Below are 23,152 nucleotides of genomic sequence, written 5' to 3'. Positions count from 1 at the left end.
TTTACCTCTTCAGCAGTCCTGCTTGATGTCAGCTACCATTTAGCTGGGCCAATAATATTGATATTTGATGTCAGTTCTTATTCATTACTGCACCCAAATGATGTAAGAGTCAAATCTTTTAGATGTTTCCATGGACGGCCAAATAAAGCCAAGGCTTTCTGAATACCGCTAGCAGTAAGAAACAAGGAAAGAACAGAATAAAAATTCAGATGTGTATCTCCTGTTATTGTTATTTATGTATTCAAAATGTTGAGCTCTTTGCATAAGCTCAAAGCTAGCTACTTACAAAGGTTACCTAGTAATATCAAACTTATGCAATTATACATTCAAACAGGTTAATAGGTTCTTTCCCTAGTTTATTTTTGTCTGTGCATACAAAATATAATTACAGAACAGGGCTACATTTTAAATACAAACTTTAGTATTATTGGTTAACCATTTTTTAGGCTATTGGATTTATTTGAAGTAAAAAAAGTTAAAAAAAGAATTGGAAAAATATCCTCCTCAAGCAAAAGGCAGAAATAAATCACTATTCTTTCTCAGTGACATTGCAAGGAAAAAAGTATGCATCAAAACAGACTCTTTCCTTGTATAGTTTTTCATCCCTTTTTCTGGCAGAAAAATTCTATCAGATGTCAATGAAATTGTAAGAATACACTCCATCTCAAACAACCAGGATTGATTCCACCTTCAGCAGCTGGCTAGTTCATACTAGCTCCCATTCTTTATAGGACATTCCCATTCTTTATATCTCAGGGATATTTCCTCTCTGGCAAAATACTCTTCATTACTTCCTTCCCTAGCTCATGCCATCTATATTTATTATAGCATCCTCCAGTCAGTTGGTAGCTACCTATCTGCATCGTCATGGTGGGATCCAAAAAGAAGTTGTGAACTCGTCCCAGGAGAACAGTAATTTATCTACTATATCTCTGTGTATATATAGCATGTATATGTGTGTGTGTGTGTATGTATATAACATGTCTGCCAACTGCATGAAGGTCAGACATCATGGCATCTGACACAAGTATCAGATTATCAAGGTAGGAAATTGGAGAGGCAAAAAAGAGTATCTTCACTGATACTGTAAATGTGAAAAATTCCTCAGACAATCATTTATTTCCTTCTAGATATTGAAACAGTCTTTTAGAGTGGATTCTTCTTTCTTTCTGTGATGGATCAAGATACGTGCCTTTTTTGACGATACTTCAAATATTAGGAAGGTCAAAGAGGCCCACAACCCCATGATACTGATTGCACTGTATTGGCCTTACAAACCAGAATTCCCTTGCCCTCCAAAAAGTCAAGAAAGTCTTTTAGTAAAAACATTCTAATGGGATTCAGAAGATCTTGGTCCTATTCTTAGGTTCCTCTACATGTTTGAGATCTCCATTATCTGTCATACTACTCTGTCTTAGTGCATCATTGTAAGATAAGATTATTAAAGTTTTTTAAAGGGGTAATAATTTTGATATTATGATAGAAGAGCCCACTGAACTGTTTGTATAGAACATCCCTCATTACTTCATAACAGATTCAGATGACCAGAGGCCATCTTTGCTGGGTGCTGATATAACACAAAAATGCTCTTTAGTTCTGCCGCATTCTTTTAAGTCAAAACACTGCTTGCAATTGCCACATTTCCATCCAGGTATGCTCAGCTTCCAGAACAATTGTGTGTAAATCTCACACTTGATAGTTTACATTCTTTGTGCAAAGGTTTGGAGTTTTTACAGTCTTGATGCTTGCTACCTGAAAGTGTGAGCCTGGATTCAACAACTCTTTCCATTCTTCTACACATTGCTTCCTTCTTGAAGGTTTTTATTAAGCTTAATGCTAGGAAGAAACGTGCCTCTAAGTTAGTGATTTTCAACCAAGGTGCCATGACACCCTGAGATCCTGTCAGATCCTTTTAAGGGTGTCGTGCAATATTAGCCATGCAAACACCTATACATACGATTCACCAGATAAACCCAGAGGTTTTACATAAGAATCTATATAGTATCAAAAACATCCTAACCTGTTGTGGTCTTTCTGAATTCTTTGCAAATGAAGAATCACTTATTATTCTATAGTTAAGAAATGAATGAAAGTGAAAAGCTTATGTTTTCTGAGGTGTGCCTTGAGTCTAATGAAGTTAAGACCCACTGCTCGAAGTAGAGTCTTAAACACATATTCATAGGTCAAGGAAGTTTCTATCCATTTAATCTTCCTTTATTTTAGACGTTACACTCTTTCCCACTTATTATTACTTCAACCAATAGGGAAGGTGAATTGGAAGTTTGCTCTGTTATTAAATGTCAACTCCTTATCTTCTCAGATATAGTTACATTCTCAATATTTTTCCTTTATCTACCACAAGTGTTGACATAAGTTTCTCTTGCAACCAAGAGTTTTTTGGTGGTGGTTGTTTTTGTCACTACCCATAAAAAATGACGGACTATATTTTATAAGAGTATCAGGTACCATTCAGAAGAATATCATCTTTGCAAAATTTATCTTTCTTTTTGATAGTAAAATCACTCAGAAATTTTTACTGTACCACCCATAGGCTGTTAAAAATCCCACCACCCCCAGCCATGAATGCCGTGTGCCCCCTAGCAGTTTGGGGGGGGCACAGCGAGCTCCTGCCAGTAGTGGCAGCAAGTGGGGAACTCCTGCAGGTGGCCATGGCACTGTTGGTGGTGGGGGCAGGTGGTGAGCACCGACTGGTGGTTGGCAACCACCCACAGATGCAATTGAGGACTGCCCGCAGACACCGCCAGCAGTGTCGGTGGGGTGGGGGATGGTGAGTAGCAACCACCCACAGGTGCTGCCAGCAGTGTCAGTATCACCTTTTCGCAGGGGGTGCACTGCCACACTCAGGGGGTGAACATAGACCCATGTGCAGCCCCTACGCATTGCCAATGCCTCCAGCTATCCTGGCTTATTCAGCTGGACCTCTACATGCCTCCTGGATAAAAAGGAACATAGTGTCCCCTAATGAGATTTGTAGATCCTTCATTTTGCCTGAAATCCTCTCCTTTATCAGACATTATAAGGCTGATGTTTGCTTGTCTGCAGCAGTTGCCTTCAGGCATCAAGTTCTGCAAGCTGCTATGTCTTCCCGACCTTTTTAATCCCTTTGTTCTCTTCCTTTAATAGTGTACTGTTTGATGCATCCCAGTAGCCTTTCATGTTTTTAGAACAGTTAGTGCACAACAAATGGGAAAGCGATAATGTTGTCCTGCCTGTAAATCGGAGATTTTTTTTTAAATGCAACATTTCTTACCTCTGTCATATATGTGTGCTCAGTTGTTATCCATACTTCTGATCTAGTAAATGAACTTGCTCTGAGAATTGTACTGGAAAATTATTTACAGGTTCTTCTTCAGATGATAGTCTCTCTGGGTGCATCTACATGTGAAATTAATTTAAAGCAATAAACTCCAGTGCATATCACCCCAGAGTTTATTGCTTCTGGGCATCTTGTGTACACATGCATCTGGGACTGCAGCACATTGAGCTGGTTCAGAGCAGCCCTGCTGGAAGGGAGTCCTTGGTGTCACCCTGCTAACCTGGGCCTGCTTTTGCCTGGCTCAGTGTACTGTGGGAGGGGCTGGCTGGGGCAAAAGGGTGCTTCAGTGTGGGGCTAGCCAGTAGTGTCTACACTTGTATTGGAGCACACTAAAAAAATTCTGCTGCAGGATAGACTTGTGGTGGTGTTTATTCATTTATTGAAGGCTCACAGGGCCAAGTGTGTAGATGCTTTACTGCTGAGCTAACTAGGTAGCTGCAGTCTGCAGTAAATGTCTTGTACAGATGCACCCTTTGTGATCTACCTTTGGTGCATCTCTATCACATGCACTTGAGATCAGAATCTTCTGGTCAGAAGTGTCTGTTGTGACTGTACAGAAACCATAAGAGTCCTCCTGCATCCTCACCCACTAAAAACATGAAGAGAGGATGAGACAAATAGTTTGTTTTGGCTCTACATGGCTGTGAGGTGAAACTAAAAGACAAGAGTTCTTGTCTCCTGAACTTTACTATCTTTAGATATGATTTCTATATATATACTTATTCTTGGTGTAATTTATTGTTAGTCTGTAGGGGTGCCTGTAGATGTGCAGGGATACCGCTCTGATGTGCTGTAATTACACCATGTTGAAGCAGACTTGATTAATTGAGTCTGCTTCACCAACCTCCACATCTCATGTATTCAGCATCCCCACACTTCAAAATGATGGTGAGGTTGCTTTAAAGCCACTGAACAAATTTTAGTTAAAACACGCCCCCCACCACCACCGTTTTGAAGCGCAGGATGCTGAATAAATGAGACACTGCGGCCACTAAGAGCCATTCTAATTAAAGCACCCTCCCACCCCCAGAGCATGTGTGAAGATACCCTAGGATGGCATTTGGTCAGTTTAAATCAGGGGAAACCAAAATATCCCTGAAGATCTTCCTTTGGAAGGGAATGAACTTTTTCCTTCCAAGAATGACATTGTTCCAATCTAGCACCTGTACTTCAGTTTACAAGGAAGAGCCAAGATCCCAGCTTCACTCAAGGCAACCTTTTGCCTTTCCTTAGTCTCACCAACCAAACAATGCAAAAAAAATCATCAGACAAAGCCTTTATCTTTTTAACTTCAGTGTGACAGACAAGATCTTCTAAGCAACCAGTTCAGTTCTCAACTGAGAACTGTTGGGAATTAATTAGAAAGGATTTTTCTCCTTCCTGTACCTATTTCAGATGGTTTTATTTATTTAAAAAATAACAGGGCCAGTGAGTCCTGGAAATCATATACAAGAACACCAGAATTGATAGCTACTTCTGTGCCCTAGGAAGAGTTGGGGAGGGGGCTCTGCTGAGCACAGTATTCTCCTTGTCAGCCTCACTCCACCTCTCCTAGTGGCAGCTGGATCCAGGGATGCAGGGGTTGCATGGGCTGCAGAAAGCCTAGGAGCAGGCAGGGAGGGTGTTGCCCCCACTACCACTAGTCCCCTACCCTTAGGTTCAGCTGGGCAGCAGATGAGTAGAGAGAGAGGGGAAAGGAGTGAAGGGGGCATGGGGAAGGGAGAGATGGGTCAGGAGTGGATGGGAGCAAGGGGAGGGGAGAACACATGGATGCTGAGCTGTTAGGCTGCTGCAGGATTGGGGTGGCTGGGTGCAACAGCTCCCTCTGACTCAGGTTAAACCCACACCACCTGTGTTAGGCCCCATGTCTGCCAGCCAGCAACAACAGCATGCTGTTATCCCATGCAGAGATCTGGGGGCCCATGCCCCCCAGGAGGGCTGCAGGGCTTAGCCAGACTCTTCCTGGGTGGTGTGGGTCCCCGGATCTGAGCAGAGGATGACAGCATGCTGCTGCTGCTGGCTGGAACCAGCGCTGGGCACAGCCTGTGCTGAGCGCTGTGAAGCCTAGTGCTGCTGCTGGCCGCAGCTGGCAGTGGTAGCATGCTGTCATCGCACATGCGGATGTGGGAGCCCGTGCAGATTTGCAGCAATCTGGGGGCCCGCAGCAAGCCCGGATTCTAAACTCAAAACATTTTGAAACTTTCAAAATGTTTCAAGTGCCCTCATTTCGTTTTGAAGCTGTTTCAAAGCCTTTTGTTTCATTTGGATTGCACTGTTTCGAGCTCGAAACAGCTTCAAAATAAAACACCCAGTGAACTTTCACACAACTGTAGTGCCTGGGTACTGCTCTGCTCCCCCCGCCTCCAGTGGCTCCTCCTCTTTCTCCTGCCCCTACTGCACTGCTCTGAACAGTAGGTAATGCAAGCAAGCCTTGGGACATGTGCCAGGCAGCAGATGCCCAGCCACGTGGGTAGGAAGCTAGAGCCGGGGAGCTCCTGCCCCATTGTGCAGGGCTACTGCTCCAGCCACCTTCCACCTGCTCCACCCACCCAGCACAATGAGCAGCCTCCTGTGGGTGACTGAGTGGGTGGAAGGCAGCCAGGGAACTAGAGCTGGAGCCCCAAGTGATGAAGCAGGAGCTTCCTGGCTGCAGCTTCCCCCCTATCTGTCTTCATGTGTGGCACCTGGTGCTTGTCCACACAGCCACTATCACTTCCCTATGCAATCTGCTGCCTGGAGTGGCATAGCAGGGACATGAGGAGAAAGAAGAGTTACTGGAGGTCAGGGGAGCCAAGTAGTACCACAGCTGCTGCAGCTACACAGGGAGAAGGCCTGCTGGAAAGCTGAGCATACTGGCCAGGGCAGTCAGCTGCTGTGAGCAGGAGTGCAGCACAGGTTGCCCTGGGAAGAACCATGAGGGGCTAAGCCCCATATGGAGCGCCATGGGGGCAGCCGCTGGCCAGATACAGTCAATTGGTGGGCACCTACCCACAGGTCAGATCCAATCAGTTGATGGGCCAGAACCTGTGAGCCATACTTTGCCCACCCCTGCTTTACGCCTTAACGTGTGACTGTTCAAAGTTTATTCTAACAAAAACATGACTTAATGTTTCACAGCACCTAACAACACCCTAAGGATAAGGCTGAAATATATTTACCTGAGGCCAGTTTAGGCCTTTGAGAAATCATGGGTAGAAGCAGATAATAAACAATATGTCATTTTCTTTTCATATTTTAAGTACAAATTTAGAATAATAAATATACCATCATAGCAATTGCTCCTAAGTTTAATATCTAGGAAAAGAAACTGTCTCATTTAATGTTAATTTGTTTGCTTAACTGTGTGTTCTTCAGTGAATGTGACCCTTTGTATGTATAATCCAAAAGGCAAGTGCTGTTTAACATGCAAAACTGCAGACAGCGTGGAAGACTTTGCCCTTCTTTCTCCGAGGAGAATTAATTTGTATATCCCAAGCAGCAACTGCAGGGATAAGGATTTTTTTTAAATGACACCTTCTGGCATGATGTACTCCGATTTCCTGTGGCAGATTTACACTGCAGGCCCAAGGCTCAACATCATTCATTTTTCATGTAAAACATATTTTTTAAACTCACCATTTTCACTAAACGAACAAGAACTTGAATATAAATAATAAGATTAAGATATTTCATTGATAGCCTTCACTTTGTGTGTTCTTTCCTCAAATTTATGCAAACTCCACATACATGCTTATTCAAATATACCTCTTTGTAGAAGTACAAAAAGCATTATTCTTTCTTCCATGTCCCTACATCTACTACACACACAATAGTAATTTTCTAAGATAATTGTGAGAAATTTAGGCTTAGATCTATAAAAAAGAGTTTTGCCAATGAGAATAAAATAAGGCCTTTAGAGCGCAGTTCTGATCTTAAAGGGCACATCTACACATGCAAATAGGCACAACCAAATTTAATGCACATTAAGATAATGTGCATTAAGTGATTTTGGGGATTAAAATTAATCCCAAATCCCACCAGTCTTGCCATGTGCCCCTGTGCCCACCAGGGGGAGCTCCAGCCTCCGGTCAGATGACTTCCAGCACTTGGCAACCATGTTGAATACAGAGTCAGCTGCCAGCACCTGGCAGCCATCTTGGATGCTGTGATCCTTAGCCAGCCCCTTCCCTGCCCAGGAGGTGCAAGCCCAGCAGAGGGGCAGCACACAGCAAATCCCTGACTATCTTTTCTCCCTGCACCAGGGCTGCCCCTGCCCCGGCCAGCAGCACTCAGTATCCCACTGCTAAACCCTGGCCCCTGCCTTGCACTGCTGCTGGCTATGGTGCTGGCCCTTCTGGCCCCAGCAGCCCTCCCCCCGCCCGGACAGCTGCACACCTGCTAGTGGGGGCCAGAGTAGTGGTTGTGGGAGGCCCTGCTTGACCCCCTTCTCCTGTATTCCCACTCCAGCCTGCCTGCCCTGTCACCCACAGACCCCTCCACACACACACCCTGCCCACCCCCAGCACTACCCTCAGAGCATGCACGAGTGAAACAAAAAAACTTTATCCCCCTCATAACCCTCACTCCATCCCTCCTCCTCAACAAACAGTGCCCCTCTCCCACCCTCCCCACCCAAGAACAGTACAAAACCCACTTATATGAGGCAAACTATATACATATTGAAAACTATTGACAATATTTTGGCTGTTCAAACCCAGAGTGTGAGGCTGTGGGGAGAGCCTAGGGAGCAGAGCTGTGGGGCAGGGGCCCAACACCCCAGGCCCTGGATGTTCCCTCATGGGTCTGTGGGCTGCAGCAAACCCAGTAGGTGGCAGTCTCATATGGGGCTGGGTTTTGGCTGTGTAGTGTAGGGAAGAGTGGCAGGGCTGGGTCCAAGCAGGTGGCAGCAGGTCTGGTGCAGGGGCTGGGCCAGGGGGTCTGGAAGGCAGGAGGCACCCTAGGACTTGCTTCCAGGGCCAGGTAGGGGCCTGCTGCAGGGCAGTGAGTAGGACCCAATGGCCCTGCCAGGCCATGGGTGGAGGCTAGGCAGTGGGGGACATGTAAGCAGTTTCCAGGGCCAAGAGGGTTTCTATGGCCTGGCAGTAGGCATCCCCTTGCTTCTGGAGCTGCTCCAGGCATTCCTATTCCAGGGCCTCCATGTGAGACCAGTGGTCCTGCTGCACCCTGTCCCATGCCTCTGCCTGGATGACATCCTTCGCCCACCAGGCCTACTCCCATGCCTGCTTCTGTACCTTCCAGTCTTCTGCCAATGCCAATGGCTGTTGTAGCAGCAGAGTCTGGTCCCTGGTGCAGTGCTGGCACAGCTGGCTCATCTGGACTACTCCAGTGGTGGGTAGCAGCAACCCTGAAGTGGCATCCCCACTAGAGCTGGTGGGCTCTCCGCCCACATCCAGATATTTTCCCTACAGAAGCAAGAGACAGAAGCCTTTTGTGAGAGTTTGCAACATTTTAAAGATGAGACGCTCTGCATTAGGGGCTGTGTGCTGCCCAGCCTCAGATTGAGGGTCAGCTGGCTGAGCCCTCCATCCCTCCTTGCTCCCCTGGGGCAAGCAGACTGCTAGATGCTGCCCACAGATAGCTTCCCTCTCCCACCCCCTTCCTAGGGTGGACCAGACCAGGCTTTTGGCAGCACCTGCTGCTGCAGCTCCAGACCCTACACCCTCCCCCTCAAACTAAACTCTCTGCTGCACTGCTGCCCAGCCTATGTCATCCACACTTGGGGCATGCTCGACAACTGGGGTGAGGGGCTGGACTCCTCCACACCCTCCCCACAGGGGACCTCCCTTGGGAGGCACCACAGGGCCACCCCCCCCTGCACTGCTGCTGTGCCCTAGGCCTGCCTCTGCTGCATGTACCCCAGGAGGTGTGCAATGAGCTATTTGTGCAGGCTGAGGGGTGAATGAGCCACTACACCCTGCTGCTTCTGATCCTCCTGGTGCCCTGGGCACACCTGTGCTCCTGGTTTGGGACACCTGAGCTACAACACCATAGGGGAAAGCCTAGGCTACCCTGCAACCTCTGCCACCACTTGGAGAGCTACTGTCACAGCTGCATGTCCCTGCCCCCTGCTGCTGAGTAGGACATCACCACCAGCATTGACACCTTCCTTGGCATTTGAGAAACCCCCTTACAGCTGTGTCTGTATGGTCAGCCCTGGACGGTTGCCAGAAGCACCCAGCGCAGGGGCACAGCCAGTGACTGGGAGCCATGTGGCAGAGGCACTTCAACATACGACCTGCTAACACAGGAGACAGCTGGGGGTGAGCAGCAGCAGGCAGCAGGTGCTGGCTCTGCTGCCAGAGACAGCCAGGCAGCAGCCTGGAGGGGATCTCATGGCTGGGCAAGGGATGCAGCAAGCTGCAACACTTGCCTGTGGCCAAGCAGCAGCTCTGGAGAGGGACAGGCCAGGCATAGACAGCCTGTGAGCTGACCAGAGGAGCACACGGGGCCTGCTGGGCTCCTGCACAGATCAGCCATCTTGTCCAGGCTCCTGGTGTGTGTACCTCAGGACACAAAATAGCTGCTGGCTTTGGTCCCTGCAGCTAGGGGCTGCCAGATAGTAGCCCAGCCCTCAGGGAGGACAGGCAGCCAACCAGGAGCCCTGGGCCTGGGCTCAGGCCAGCCCCTAGTGGCTGGGTAGACACAGCACTAAAGTTAGTGTAAAGTTAGTGTTGGGTTGTGTCTACATGTGTGTTAATGGTCTTTAACTAATTGTGCCTAAATTTGATACCTGCATTTGATGGTGTCTAATTTTTAATGCACATTAAGGGCATGCGCATGTAGACATGCACCCTTCATCCACATTAAATTAAGCTAATGCACATGAACAGGTGTCATATAGACACACTCTAAGATATATAAAACATAATGCTGTAAGTTTGGATATGTGGTTATCTGGTTCCATATGTTTCAAAGGAATGCACCTGAATAAAAATCTTTCTTTGTGACAATGGGAATCTGGTATTTGTTTTCAAAGGTTCAATTAGCAAAGTTGTTTTTTTAAACATCTAATGCAAGTAATAAAGCTGGTTTGGTTTAATCATCCAAAATTTTTTAAATTGGTAGAGAAAATTTGCATTATTATGGTGACTTAGATTTGGTCCATAAATTAATTTTGTTGATTAAACATCTCCATAAAATAAAAAATATTTACTGTTGTTGAAATGTGTATTTTAATTTGTTTATTAAAAACCTAATCACCAGAAGAGGGAAATCAATTTTCATCATATGAAAGATTTCTGGTTTGGGATTTTCAGTGAAAATACTCGAAGTTTTAATAAAATGGATATTTTCCACAAAGATTTTTGTTTTGTCAGGGAGTGGGGTAGGGGAAGGAGAGATTTTCAAGCATTGCAACTACTTATTTTATCTTTTATAAATCATTGTTTATACTGAATTGTGCTTGTTTGCTTTAAGTAGAAAAAAGTCCTGATTTATTGAAGCTAAACTTTAGAATAGATAACTTGATATTTAAAAATGAACTCGTGATATGTTTCCACTATAACCCTATCACCTTATTTATGAAATCATACAGTACATACATATTAATAACCCAAATAAAGTCAGGGTGAGAATGTTATTGCAGTGACTACAAAACTAATCAATGATTGCCCACCTAAAAGTAATCTTTTACTTTCATGCTCATTCAGAATCTGGATAATAAAACTCTTACAGAGAAGCACATGACATTTAGTGTAATAACCTCTGAGTTTATTATGATCATGGCTATCAGAGGGCATACTTAATGAGTTACCAGTCTCACCCAACCTTAGTATAAGCATGAGATATCCTGAAGATAAAGTGATAGCAATTATCATTCATCTCTTCTTCCAATATATATTTCCTAGAATTGAAAATCGTTGCTCTGGTGGATAAATAGAAAAGCAAAATTGATTATCTTAAGCTCCTTTAAAAGAATTGCTTTCTCTTTGCTGTACTGTTTTAAGTGCAGCGTCAACCATAGCTAGTAGTAACTCTGCAGGGAGTGCAGTGATTTGGGTTTTTATGTAAATTTATGCAAAGGATTTTTGCAATCCTAGCATGTGCTGTTCTTCTCAAACACCACAAGGCACCTTTTGCTACTTTATGTGGCAAAAGAAAGATTCCCTCTGTTTCACACAGCAAGAGGGGAGCCTGCAGAGTGCCTGTAAACAAACAAGTGAACAATGATGCATCATTATTTGAGAGCTAGAAAATCTGCTGAAACAAAGCTCTTCCTTTTATTTTGATTCTTTTTGTTTTCAGGAACCCTTATAATTAGGGACACAAAAGTGTTCATTGTGACCTGTTACCCTCTCCAACAGGGTAAGATTAGTAACCTAGAAATAAGATCATCGTGGCATTTTCATTTTTTTTGAAGTACTTCATGTTAACTGAGATTTACAACATTGAGAAAACAAAAGCCAGTAGCAAGAAATAACAAATCAATTACTGCTTAGCTTCTTGGTTCCTCAATTTCCTTAGCTTGGTATTACTCACCTACACCTCTTCTAGGAAAATGACACCATCCTCATTCAATCTTGTTGACAATTTAATTCACCTCCATTTGGTAATATAATACATTCTTGATCACTGATCACCACCGATCCTGGTTTTCTCTGTTTAAAAATTCCAAATTATAAAAACCCAAATTCTCTGATTAAAACCCCCCAAACTCATGTTTTCTCTGCTATTAAAATAAAATGCCACTATATACATAGGTATCAGTTTAACACAATGTTTTACTGATACATTTACAATTTTAAAGCAGTTTGGAAGCCTACCAGTGCTTCAGTCATTATAATAAAATAAATTCTAAATACGTATTTGGCATTTGACTTTGTTTTTGCTTTTTATCATGGAAAATCAAAACTTCCATCCCCCCTTTGCTCACCAGGATGTGGGTCCAGATGTAGCTGTTACCCCATTGCTTTGTGGCACTGAGCAGCCCTGATATGTCAGTGCCCCTCACTCCCAAACTGCAGCCCACCTGAACCTGCTGGTGCCCCTCACTTCTGACCCACAGCCCCCACCCCCATCATCCCTGCTGGTGCCCCTCACTCCCAAGCCACAGCCTCATGCCATCCCAGCCCTGGTGGAAGGGGCTCCTAGCTGCCCCCACCTGGCTTCATGCAAACTACAGGATGGTGCTGTGTTGGGACATGGTGGGGACAGCCTCCAGCATGCAGAAGCACAGGGTGCAGTAGGACACCACACACTGCCCTGTGCCACCAGCTGGGGCTGGGCTATGACGTGGCAGGGAGGACCAGCACCATGTTCTTCAGCAGCACCATGAAGCAGAGTGCAGCTCTGGCCCGGCTATGCTGTGGCCAGCTGAAGGTGCGCAAGGGACACCAGGCAGTGTCCATCCTGCTGTGGCCACTGTGCTGTGGCTTCAGTGGCTCTGGCTTGTGCAGGGAGTGGCAGGGTGAATCCAGGTCTGGCATAGGCTGGAGGGAAGAGGAGAGGCCACCTGTGGCACCCACCTCCCCAGGGTGGGGCTTCTGCATTGTGCTAGGAGGTCTGGCCACATTCCCTCCCCCCAGGCAGTGTTTCCTGGCTGCCTCACCCTTGATAGCATGGGCACTGGCCCTCAGCACCGCTAGCCTGTCCATGCAGCTCCATTTCACCCCTGAAGGACTCCCCTGTCCCCTTTCCCCACTGAAAGGGCAGGTGCCTTCAGGCAGGCTCCACTGGCAACAGCACGGAGCTGGACTCATTGGCAACACCAAGTGCTACTTCAGCATCTGTACCCTGCCATATCCCCCATGCCCAGACACTTGCCCTCAGCACTGGCAGGCATCCACCCTCCCCCCAACATTTCTTCCACATACCCCTGCCACACACCCACATACACATATGCCCCACATAGGCCCCCACATACAGTCCTTAAGCCCTGGCCCTCCAGCCCTTGGTCCCCCATAGGCTTACCTGTGGCCAGCTGCCAGGGCTGCTCCTACCACCCTGCCTGGCTGTACGTGGTGCCTCCTGGCTCTACTCATCCTTCTCCCACTCCCCCCCAGCCCTAAGCAGCAACTTGCAAGCTGGAAAGCTGCCAACCTGCAAAGGTAAACCTGTGGTTTCCTGCACTTTTCAATTTTAGAAAGGATAATCTGTGATTTTTTCTCCTTTAAAAAAAAAAATCCATGTCTTTTCTCCTTTAAATAAGAAGTGTTTTTTCACAGCAAATGGAAAACCTGGATCCCTCCTGATCACATTGTAATCCTCATTGTATCATTAGGTCCATTTTTTATTTTATACCACTGCAAGCATGTGGAGTTATTGCTCTATTCTAAGCCATTTCTTGAATTTGGTCAGCCAGATAAAAATAATAAAAACACAGTCTGAGTTTTTCCCAATCTTGGGTTTCTCTGTAGTACCTCCTCTATTCACTTAGGCCACTGACAGAGGTGGGAAAAATGGTGCTTTACTTTCAGCTTGGTGTGCCCATGCATTGAAAGCAGTACATGCCCAGAAAGGGAACCATGTCAGTTTGACCCAACTTGCCCAACATCTGTTTAGATCAAACGCTTCAGTGGGCCTTTTGGGTACTTTTATCTAATAGGTGATTGAAACAAAAGGACCTAATAAAACTGACGATTACAATGTAGTCAGTGGTCAAGAATGTGATTAAATCAGCTATTACATAAAGGCGCCAAAAAGCCCTGCTGAAGCACACAGTCTATACAGACATTGGATGAACCAGGTCAAACTGATGTGGCTCTTCTTTTGGTAAAGCACCATTTTATTTTTTTCCATGTTTGTTAGCAGCTTTATTTTCCACCCTCCCTAAGATACTACAACTTTTCACTTTGCTTGCAGAAACAGAAGAATCACCTTTAAGGATGGGCCATTAGTGTTTAATCTTCATCTTTATGGAGAGTTCTACTATCTGAATTTAGGATCTCTCTACTGAGGCGAGTTCCACGTTCTTATGAATGGCTCTATGTGCTAGCACATTTTCATTACAAAGCTGTCCGGTGTCACTGTATTCCCAAATTATGGCTGTTGTCAGGGGAAGGAGGAAGTCTTCAGATATTTTCTCTTTGTAAAGAGAAAATATATATTTTAAATGCATTCTTCTGATGACATCATTAAGACTTCCACAGGCTTTGTATTGAATTCAGACCAGGTTAAAAAATGTATTTTTCTCTTTGCAAAGAAAATTTTATTTTGCAAGCAAAGGATCATGTTTGTTAGGGAGTTCAGTTCTACCAACTGCAAGTTTATTCTACTTGTCTTCATAGATTTCATAGACATTAGGGCTGGAAGGGACCTTGGAAGATCATCAGGTCCAGCCCCCTGCCCAAGGGGCAGGAAGTCAGCTGGGGTCATAGGATCCCAGCAAGATAAGCATCCAAATTTCTCTTGAAGGTGTTCAATGTAGGTGCTTGAACCACCTCTGATGGCAGGCTGTTCCAGAACTTGGGGGCTTGGACAGTAAAGAAATTCTTCCTTATGTCCAGCCTGAAATAGTTTTGCAGTAGTTTATAATTGTTTGACCTCGTCATCCCTTGGGGTGCTCTGGTGATCAAACATTCCCCCAGATACTGGTGGACACCTCTGATAAACTTATAGGAGGCCATCAGATCACCCCTGAGCCTACGCTTTTCCAGGCTAAAGAACCCCATAGCTCTCAGCCTGTCATTGTAAGTTCTGTTTTCCTGACCTCTGATCATGTGCGTGGCTCTTCTCTGGACTCTCTCAAGCTTCTCCACATCCTTTTTGAATTGTGGGGCCCAAAACCGGCCGCAGTACTCCAGCTGTGGCCTCACCAATGCCAAGTACACGGGGAGAATGATGTCCTGGGATTTGCTTGAGAAGCATCTGTGGATGCAAGCCAGTGTTTTGCTCGTCTTGACCAGGTCTGAATTCAATACAAAAGTCTAATTTTCTTGCATGATAAAAAACATGACACCTGTTACATGAGCATTCGGTGCTCATTAACTGCCTTCCTTAAAATGTTTTCTGACAGTCACAAACAATTAATAAATCTCCTTCACAGTTCAGGTTTTAAAGGGAAAGTTCTCAAAAACAGTTTATTGAAATCGAGGTTAGGTAAAACCATTTGATTATGGTTAAGGTATCTAGATATGCATTATTAAGGGAAATTCTTAAAGATAAAAGTAGATAACATTATTAAAACAATTTTAAGTATCTTAAATCCCTACATTGATGCCTCCAAATGGTTTGCAAAATTGGTAGACACAATCTTAGTGTCTGTGTAAAGACAAAACCTTTATGATTATTAATCATTTGTATTATGGCATTGCCTAGAAGTACCATCTGAGACTAGGCCCTGTTGTGTTTATGGCTATTCATAGTAAGAGACACTCCCTACTCTGAAGACCTCAGTCTTGATAGGCAATACAGTCTAAGAATTGGGGAATGCAAATGCCTTATTACTATTTTATAGATGGGGAATTTAAGCACAGACAAATTAAGTGACTTGGCAGAAGTCACAGAGAGTCTGGCAAGAGTTGAAACCAGACCAGCTTAGACTTAGTTCTGAAGCATGGAACACAAACTTTCATAAGACTGCCCTCCTTATTTCATTATCATTGAAGAAAATCCTAATGGAAGCATTCAGCAGCAGCTTATAAAGAATTGGATAAAAAGTTGCATGTAATATCTGTCTTAACATTATGAATCACCATATTTGCTTAATGGAATCAATATTTCTTTTCAGGAGTCAACATAAAACATAACAAGTATAATGCAGCACATTTTATTTTTGATGTACTGAATTGCAACTTTACTATGTGGATCACAGTGCATTCTACTTCTACATGCAAGAAAATCACAATCATTAACACCCCCATTATGTTGCTAAGTAAAATATATGAGCATCATAAAAAAGACTTTGAAATGTGGGAAGTAACATCAGAAGAAGAAAACTGAGACCAAGGCAAAGGACTCATCCCTGACTATCTAAAATAATAACAATACAAGGGATAAAAATGCAGAAACTGCACATGAGAATTAAATGAGATTCCACTTTCAAGCTCTTGAGGAAGGCTCATTGCCAGAGGAAGAATGCATTAGTTTAACGTGCCATTTAGTGTCTTATTACTTTTTTTTCTTGGAATGGAATTTAACTTCACAAATCCATTCTTCTTCTTCAAGAATAGTTTATTTGTACTTACTGAAAAGTTGTCATCTCATATCTTCAACTCAGAAAATGTATATAGTAGAGATGACATTGTGCTAACAGAAAAATGAAATACAATAGTCAGCTCATTAATGACGTTTCAATGAAACTCAGCCTAAGTATCAATATTAATTAATTTATTAATAAACATAAGTTATGCCTGTATTCCTGACATTGTATGAGAAGATCTATTTCATTTTCAGATAAAATGTTGTATTGTATATCACTATTTTGTTTTATACACATTTTGTTTTATACGTCATTATTTTGTTCTACAGCTCTGGTGGCAGAGTTGTGTTACTACCCAGCGCTTCCACCAATAGTGGAATGACCTTCAGGGAAGCTAGCTGTGAAATAAGAATAACTAGTAAATAAGCAGTCATGGACCAGGCAGTGGCAGCACCACCAGGATGTGGTGGGGACAGCAGATGGCAATGTTCTCCCTCCTGAAAAGCCAACATCTATCTTCTGACAGTACTGTGACGTGGCGAGTATGGGTCTCCACTATAATAATCCAGTCTATCCCCCAGACACAGGTCTACAAGTCCTCAATTTTGGAGCAGGCAGAAAAAGATGTTAGAATCTCAATGGCTGCAAAGATGGACAAAGGCTACAGCAGAATGAGGTATCCAGTTATCTTGGCCTCCTTGCCATGGTATCAAGGTTTTGTTCTATCAAGAACCATGTAGAAGCTGATGTGCAGCAGTTTCTACACAATAAAAGAAATCACACACAGGCATCTTTCATGGAAATGACTTTAACACATTTTTCAAGCCCTTTGATGACCAGCTACTGATGACAGGAGCAGGATTGTGAACTCTGGAAGCTCCTAGTCTGAATTGGTTTGAAGGTGGCAGTTACAAGAATGAGTCAGGATTTCAATACAGTAACTATAACTGTGACTGAGCAACCTTCTTTAGGATCTTCTCTTCTTACCTGACATGAGGAGGGGGCTAGGAAAGATGCTCTAAACATAGTCTGCCTATCTTTTTCCAGACTGGATTACTGCATCCAGTGGGATCACCTTTATTGTAGTCAAAATCAACAGACACACAGTCAGTTTTGGGACTTGGAATATCAGGACCCTTATGGACAATCCTGATAGTGAATGCCCAAAGCACTGCACTGCAACCATGGCTCAAAAATTCAGGCAACACAACACTGACATAGTTGCAGTGAGCAAGACGTGGTGAGTGGGGATGGGAAGCTCAGAGAACATGGAGGTGGCTGTACCCTTTTCTGGAAGGGTAAACCAGAAGGGGACACTGACTCTAGGGAGTTGGCTTTGCCCTTAAGAATGAACTCATAAACCAACTCAGTGAGTTCTCTATAAGAATAAATGCATGCCTCATGACTCTCCATCTCAAATGGTCAGGGAGGCAATATGCCACTGCCGTCAGTACATATGCTCTGACTCTTGACACTGCCAGCAAAACCATGGAGGAATTATATGCCAACTTTAACTAAGTCTTTTCTTACATTACAAAAGGAGACAGGCTTGTTCTGCTCAGTGATTTTAATGCCAAAGTTGGAAGGGACTGGAATGGAACCACTGGCAAGGAAGGAGTGGGAAAAGTTAACTCCCACAGCATCCTCCTCTTGACCAAATTTGTGGAACATGGACTCACCATCACCAACACTCTGTTCTGCCACAAAAACAGGTACAAAACATCATGGCAATACACGTGATCTAAGCATTGACACTTGATTGACTATATCATTATTTGTGCCTGGGACCACAAAGATGTCTACATCACTTCAGCTATGCTAGGAACTGATGACTGCTCAACTGATCACTGATTCATTCGCTTGATTATGTCACTCATATTGGTTCCAAATGACAACTGCAGCAGAACCAACATTGAAGGACTCAAGGATCCAATCAAATGAGATCTCTTCCACCTATGCCTCAAACTGAACTCTGGCAAATTCCAATCAATAACAATGGGAAAATGTTAGCAGTGCATGGGGTTCCTTCAAGTCCGCCATCATCAGTGTCTGTCAAGGGACACTTGGATTCTCTACCTGGAAACACCACGACTGGTTTTGATGAGAATGACTGGGAGATCCAAGAGTTGTTCAGCTGCAAGCATGAGGCCTTTTGTGTTTGGCAGAGTGACACCAACTTCAAGCAAGAGAAATTGAATCTCCAACAAGCCAAGGCTGAGGTCTAAAGAAGAACCTGCAATATAAAGAACAGATAGTGGGAAGACAAGGTGAAGGAGATGCAACATGTCACGGACATACATGAGTGGTTTCTTTAGTGCCACCAAAGTTATCTACATTCCAAGCACTCAGGGATCAACCCCCTTGAGACCTAAGGATGGAGAAGACCTGATTAAGGAAAGGGGAGTCATCAATGCCCATTGGAAGGACCATTTTGAAGACTTTCTCAATTAAGACTCTGTTGTTGCTGAGAGTATTCCCAATTCCATCTCACAGCACCTAGTCAGAATCCCTTCAACCCTTGTTGAGGTAAGGAAAGCCATCAAGCAGAAAAAGAACAACAAGGCATCTGGAATAGATGGAATCCCTGCTGAAATCTTCAAGCAAGGAAAGATAAGCTTACATCACAGCTCCATGCCTTCGTCTTAAGGATCTGGAATGATAAGAAAATCCTAGATGACTTCAGAGATGCCTTCATAGAATCACAGAATCATAGAAGTAGGGTCAGAAGGGACCTTGTAGATCTTCAAGTCTGACCCCCCACCTGGGCGGGAGAAAAAAAAAAAAGCAAAAAACAAAAAACCTTGATCATGACAATATTTAAGAAAGGACATAAGTCAAACTGTGGAATTACAGAAGGATCACCTTGCTGTACATCACAGGAAAGATCATTATGAGAATCCTCCTGAACTGTGTCCTTCCATTTGCTGAAAAGCTCCTCCTGGAATTACAATGTGGGTTTGGGGCATCAAGATGCACAACTCTTATGATCTTCACAGCTCACCAGCTGCAGGAAAAATACTGGGAATAACATAAACCTATTTATATGGCCTTCTTTGACCTCATGAAAGCCTTTAACACTGTCAACTGAGAAGTGCTGTGGAGGATCCTTCTGAGAAATGAATCCCCACCAATATTCATCACCGTTCTTAGCCTGCTCCATGATGGTATACAAACAATGGTTCCCAGTATCAGATCTATTGCAGATGCCTCTAAGACTGGAGTTAAGCAAGATTGCATCATCACTCCAACACCCTTTTTGATATTCCTTTCTGTGATGCTAGATCTTATCACCAACAAGCCTGCTGTCAGAGTGGAGATAAACTACCAAATGGACGATAAACTGTTTAATCTCAACTAACTTCAAGCCAAAACCAAAACTATTCTGACATTAATCATCAACTCCATGATGTTGATGAAGCTGTAGTGTGTGCTTACTCAGAAGCAAATCTTCAGGCAATTGTCAACATCTTTATCAAGGTGTACAAGAAAATGGGAATGATGCTTAACATTCAGAAAACTAAGGTCCTCCATCAACAAGCTCTTAATGAGCAGTCCACAGCTCTGGCGATTTATATTTACAGTGAGACTCTGGAGAATGTTAAGTATTTCCCATACCTTCAGTACTCTCTCTCGCAAAAGGCTGACACTGCTGAAGAAATCCAACATTGCCTCAAATGTATAAGTACAGCCTTTGGACATCTGAGGAAACAGGTGTTCAGAGATCATGACATCCAATTAGAAACCAAGCTCCTGGTTTATCAAGTAGTCATACTCTCTACTTTACTGTACAGAGATGATACATGTGGAACTAGATCGTAGAGCTCAATCATAAGGAAAACAAATGGGAGTATGAGCCATTGCTCAACAACTCAGGAGTGCTGGTTGCCGACACCCAGGAGAAAGCTGAATTTCTGAATGACTACTTCGACTTGGTATATCACTGGACCAAGGGGAAAACAACACCAGGTAGAGTACAAGACAAGAACAGTAGGAATAATCACCTTTCTACTATTGCCGTATAATTGATGTATGACCAATTAAAAAAAATAGACTTATACAAGTCAGCGGGACTGGATGATCTTCATCCAAGAGCTAGCCAAAGTCATTGCGGAACCCCTGGCAAAACCATTCTGTAACTTGTTGCACTCTGGAGAAGTCCCTGAGGACTGGAAGAGGGCCAATGTTGTGCCCATCCACAAGAAAGGCAGGAGGGAGGACCCAAGTAACTATAGGCCCGTCAGCCTAACTTGCATCATAGGGAAAATCCTATAAAAGTTCATCAAGGAGTCTATCTATGATAAGCTTGCAGAACGTAAGATTCTGAATGACAGCCAGCATGGCTTCATCACAGGCAGGTCTTGCCTTACAAACCTCATCTCCTTCTATGACCAGGTAGCTCACCACCTGGACACGAGAGACCAGGTTGACATAGTATACCTAGACTTTCAAAAGGCTTTTGATCTCGTATCCCACAATATCCTCATGATAAAACTGGAGGATTGTGGGATTAACTCTGAGACAGTCGGGTGAGTGAGAAACTGGCTGCAGGGTAGGACCCAGAGAGTTGTAGTGAACAGATCTGTGTCATCCTGGTGAGAAGTGGGCAGCGGTGTCCTGCAGGGGTCAGTGCTTGGTCCAGTACTTTTCAACGTCTTTATTAATGATTTAGATGTGGGGGTGAAGAGCTCTCTGGCCAAGATCACAGATGACACCAAGTTATGGGGAAATATGGTCATGCTTGAAGATAGGCTACAGATACAGGTGGACCTAGAAAGGCTAACAAGCTGGGCGGATCAGAACCTGATGAAGTTCAACATTGAGAAATGTAAAGTGCTCCACCTTGAGATGAGCAGCCCCCAACACACTTACAGGTCTGGCTGCACCAAACTGACTAGCACCACGAATGAGAGAGACCTGTGGGTAATAATAGACCACAGTATGAACATGAGCCGGCAGTGCGATGCTCTAGCCAGCAGGGCAAATAATACTTTGGTATGTATCAATCGATGCATCTCCAGAAAAGCCAGGGAGGTGATTCTTCCACTCTACTCAGCACTGGCGAGACCACATACAGTTCCGGGCACCACACTTTAACAAGGATGTGGACAGGCTTGCGAGAGTCCAAAGAAGAGAAATCCATATGATCAGAGTCTTAAAAGGCAAGTCATATGAGGAAAGGCTGAGGGATCTGGGACTCTTCAATCTGAGGAAAAGAAGGCTGAGAGGGGACCTGGCACCAGCTTCCCATTACAGTAGGGGAGTACATCAAGGGCTCAGTGAGCAACTGTTCACCAGGGCAGCCGAGGACAAGACTAGCAGTAGTGGCCACAAACTCCTGGATGACTGATTCAGGCTCAACATTAGGAAAAACTTCTTAACAGTCAGGGTGCCCAGACTGTGGAATAAGCTCCCTCCAGGGGTGGTGCAATCACCTACTCTGGAAATCTTCAAGAGAATAGACAGTCACCTTGCGGGGGTCACCTGACCCCCAGTTATCTTTCCTGCTTGGTGCAGGGGGCCGGACTGGATGATCTTCCAAGGTCCCTTCCGGCCTTACAATCTATGAATCTATGTACAATGTACAGGAGACATTTCAAGTCACTAGAGAAGTACCATCAATGCTCCCTGTGGAAGATGTTTCAAATCCAATAGGAAGACATATGCACCAACATTAGCAGCTTCTTACAAGCAAATACCACCAGCATCAAGGCAATGATCATCTGATGTCAGCTTCACTGGGCCAACTATATCATCCATATGTCCGACTCCAGACTCCTGAAGTTTTATTCTCCCATCTTAGTCAAGTAATACACTCAAGATGAGGCCAGAGAAAATGCTTCAAGGACATCCTCAAGGCCAACTTGAAAAAATGCAACATCCACATCAGTTAATGGGTGATTATCACCCATGACCACCCCAAATGGATAAAGAGCCTTCAAAAGTCTCAGTACTTTGAAACTTCATAACAACAACAAGAGACAGAAAAGCAGGAGCGACAGAAACAGTGTGTCATGGACTGAACCAAGAATCCAGAACCTCTCACCCCACATAGAAACACTTGCCTGAGTTGCAATAGAATCTGTCAGTCCCAGATTGACCTTGTCAGCCATCTTCAGACTCACAGATAAGGCAATCATGGAAGACAATCACCCTTTACTGTGAGGGATTTCCAATAATGATTTTGTTTTATATTTATAATTTTTTGTGTGCAGAGATCAGTTAAGCATCTCCTTTCAGCAATCAAAATAATTTGATTATTATATTTGGATTTTAAACACTTTGGGGCAGGGACCATCTTTTTGTTCTTTGTGTGTACAGTGCCTGGTGCAACATGGTCCCAGTATGTAACTGAGATTCTTATATGTTACTGCAGTACAAATATGAAATATTAATAATGATCTTTATAGAACATGTTTGAAGCTATCCAGATTGATACAGCCATAAGTCACTTCCTGAATTAGAACGAAAAGCTGGGGTTGTGTAGATCAGATATACTTGAACCAAGTACAAGCTTGATTGTAAGCTATCTTACATGCCCATCATAAAAGAATGAAGACATATGTTATAAGTGCACACCCGATGGAGATAAGAGGGAAGGAGCTATCCTCATCATCAGTAGCTGCAGGGTAGTGACAAGAAAATTCTCCTAAAGAGGACAGAATGTGGGATAGTAGGGGTATGAAATGGGGAGAGGCTTTGCTGCATGAAAATGCACGCCAATGCATATAAACTGTCTC

The 23,152-nt window shown here is 44.1% G+C and overlaps 1 protein-coding gene and 1 long non-coding RNA gene across 4 annotated transcripts in view; one reads left to right on the top strand and one right to left on the bottom strand.

Annotated features, from left to right (window-relative positions):
* SPAG16 (sperm associated antigen 16) overlaps window positions 1–23,152 on the top strand; it is a 1,224,108-nt gene that overhangs the window by 908,145 nt on the left and 292,811 nt on the right. The gene's annotated exons all lie outside the window — the stretch shown is intronic.
* Window positions 1–23,152, bottom strand: part of LOC109301976 — a 94,461-nt gene that overhangs the window by 29,899 nt on the left and 41,410 nt on the right. The gene's annotated exons all lie outside the window — the stretch shown is intronic.

The sequence above is a fragment of the Gavialis gangeticus genome, unplaced genomic scaffold, assembly GCF_001723915.1.
Source record: "Gavialis gangeticus isolate Ggan-Ray unplaced genomic scaffold, GavGan_comp1, whole genome shotgun sequence".
Lineage (NCBI taxonomy): Eukaryota > Metazoa > Chordata > Crocodylia > Gavialidae > Gavialis > Gavialis gangeticus.
The sequence above is the reverse complement of the archived record's forward strand: the minus strand, read 5'-3'. Positions and strand labels throughout refer to the sequence as shown.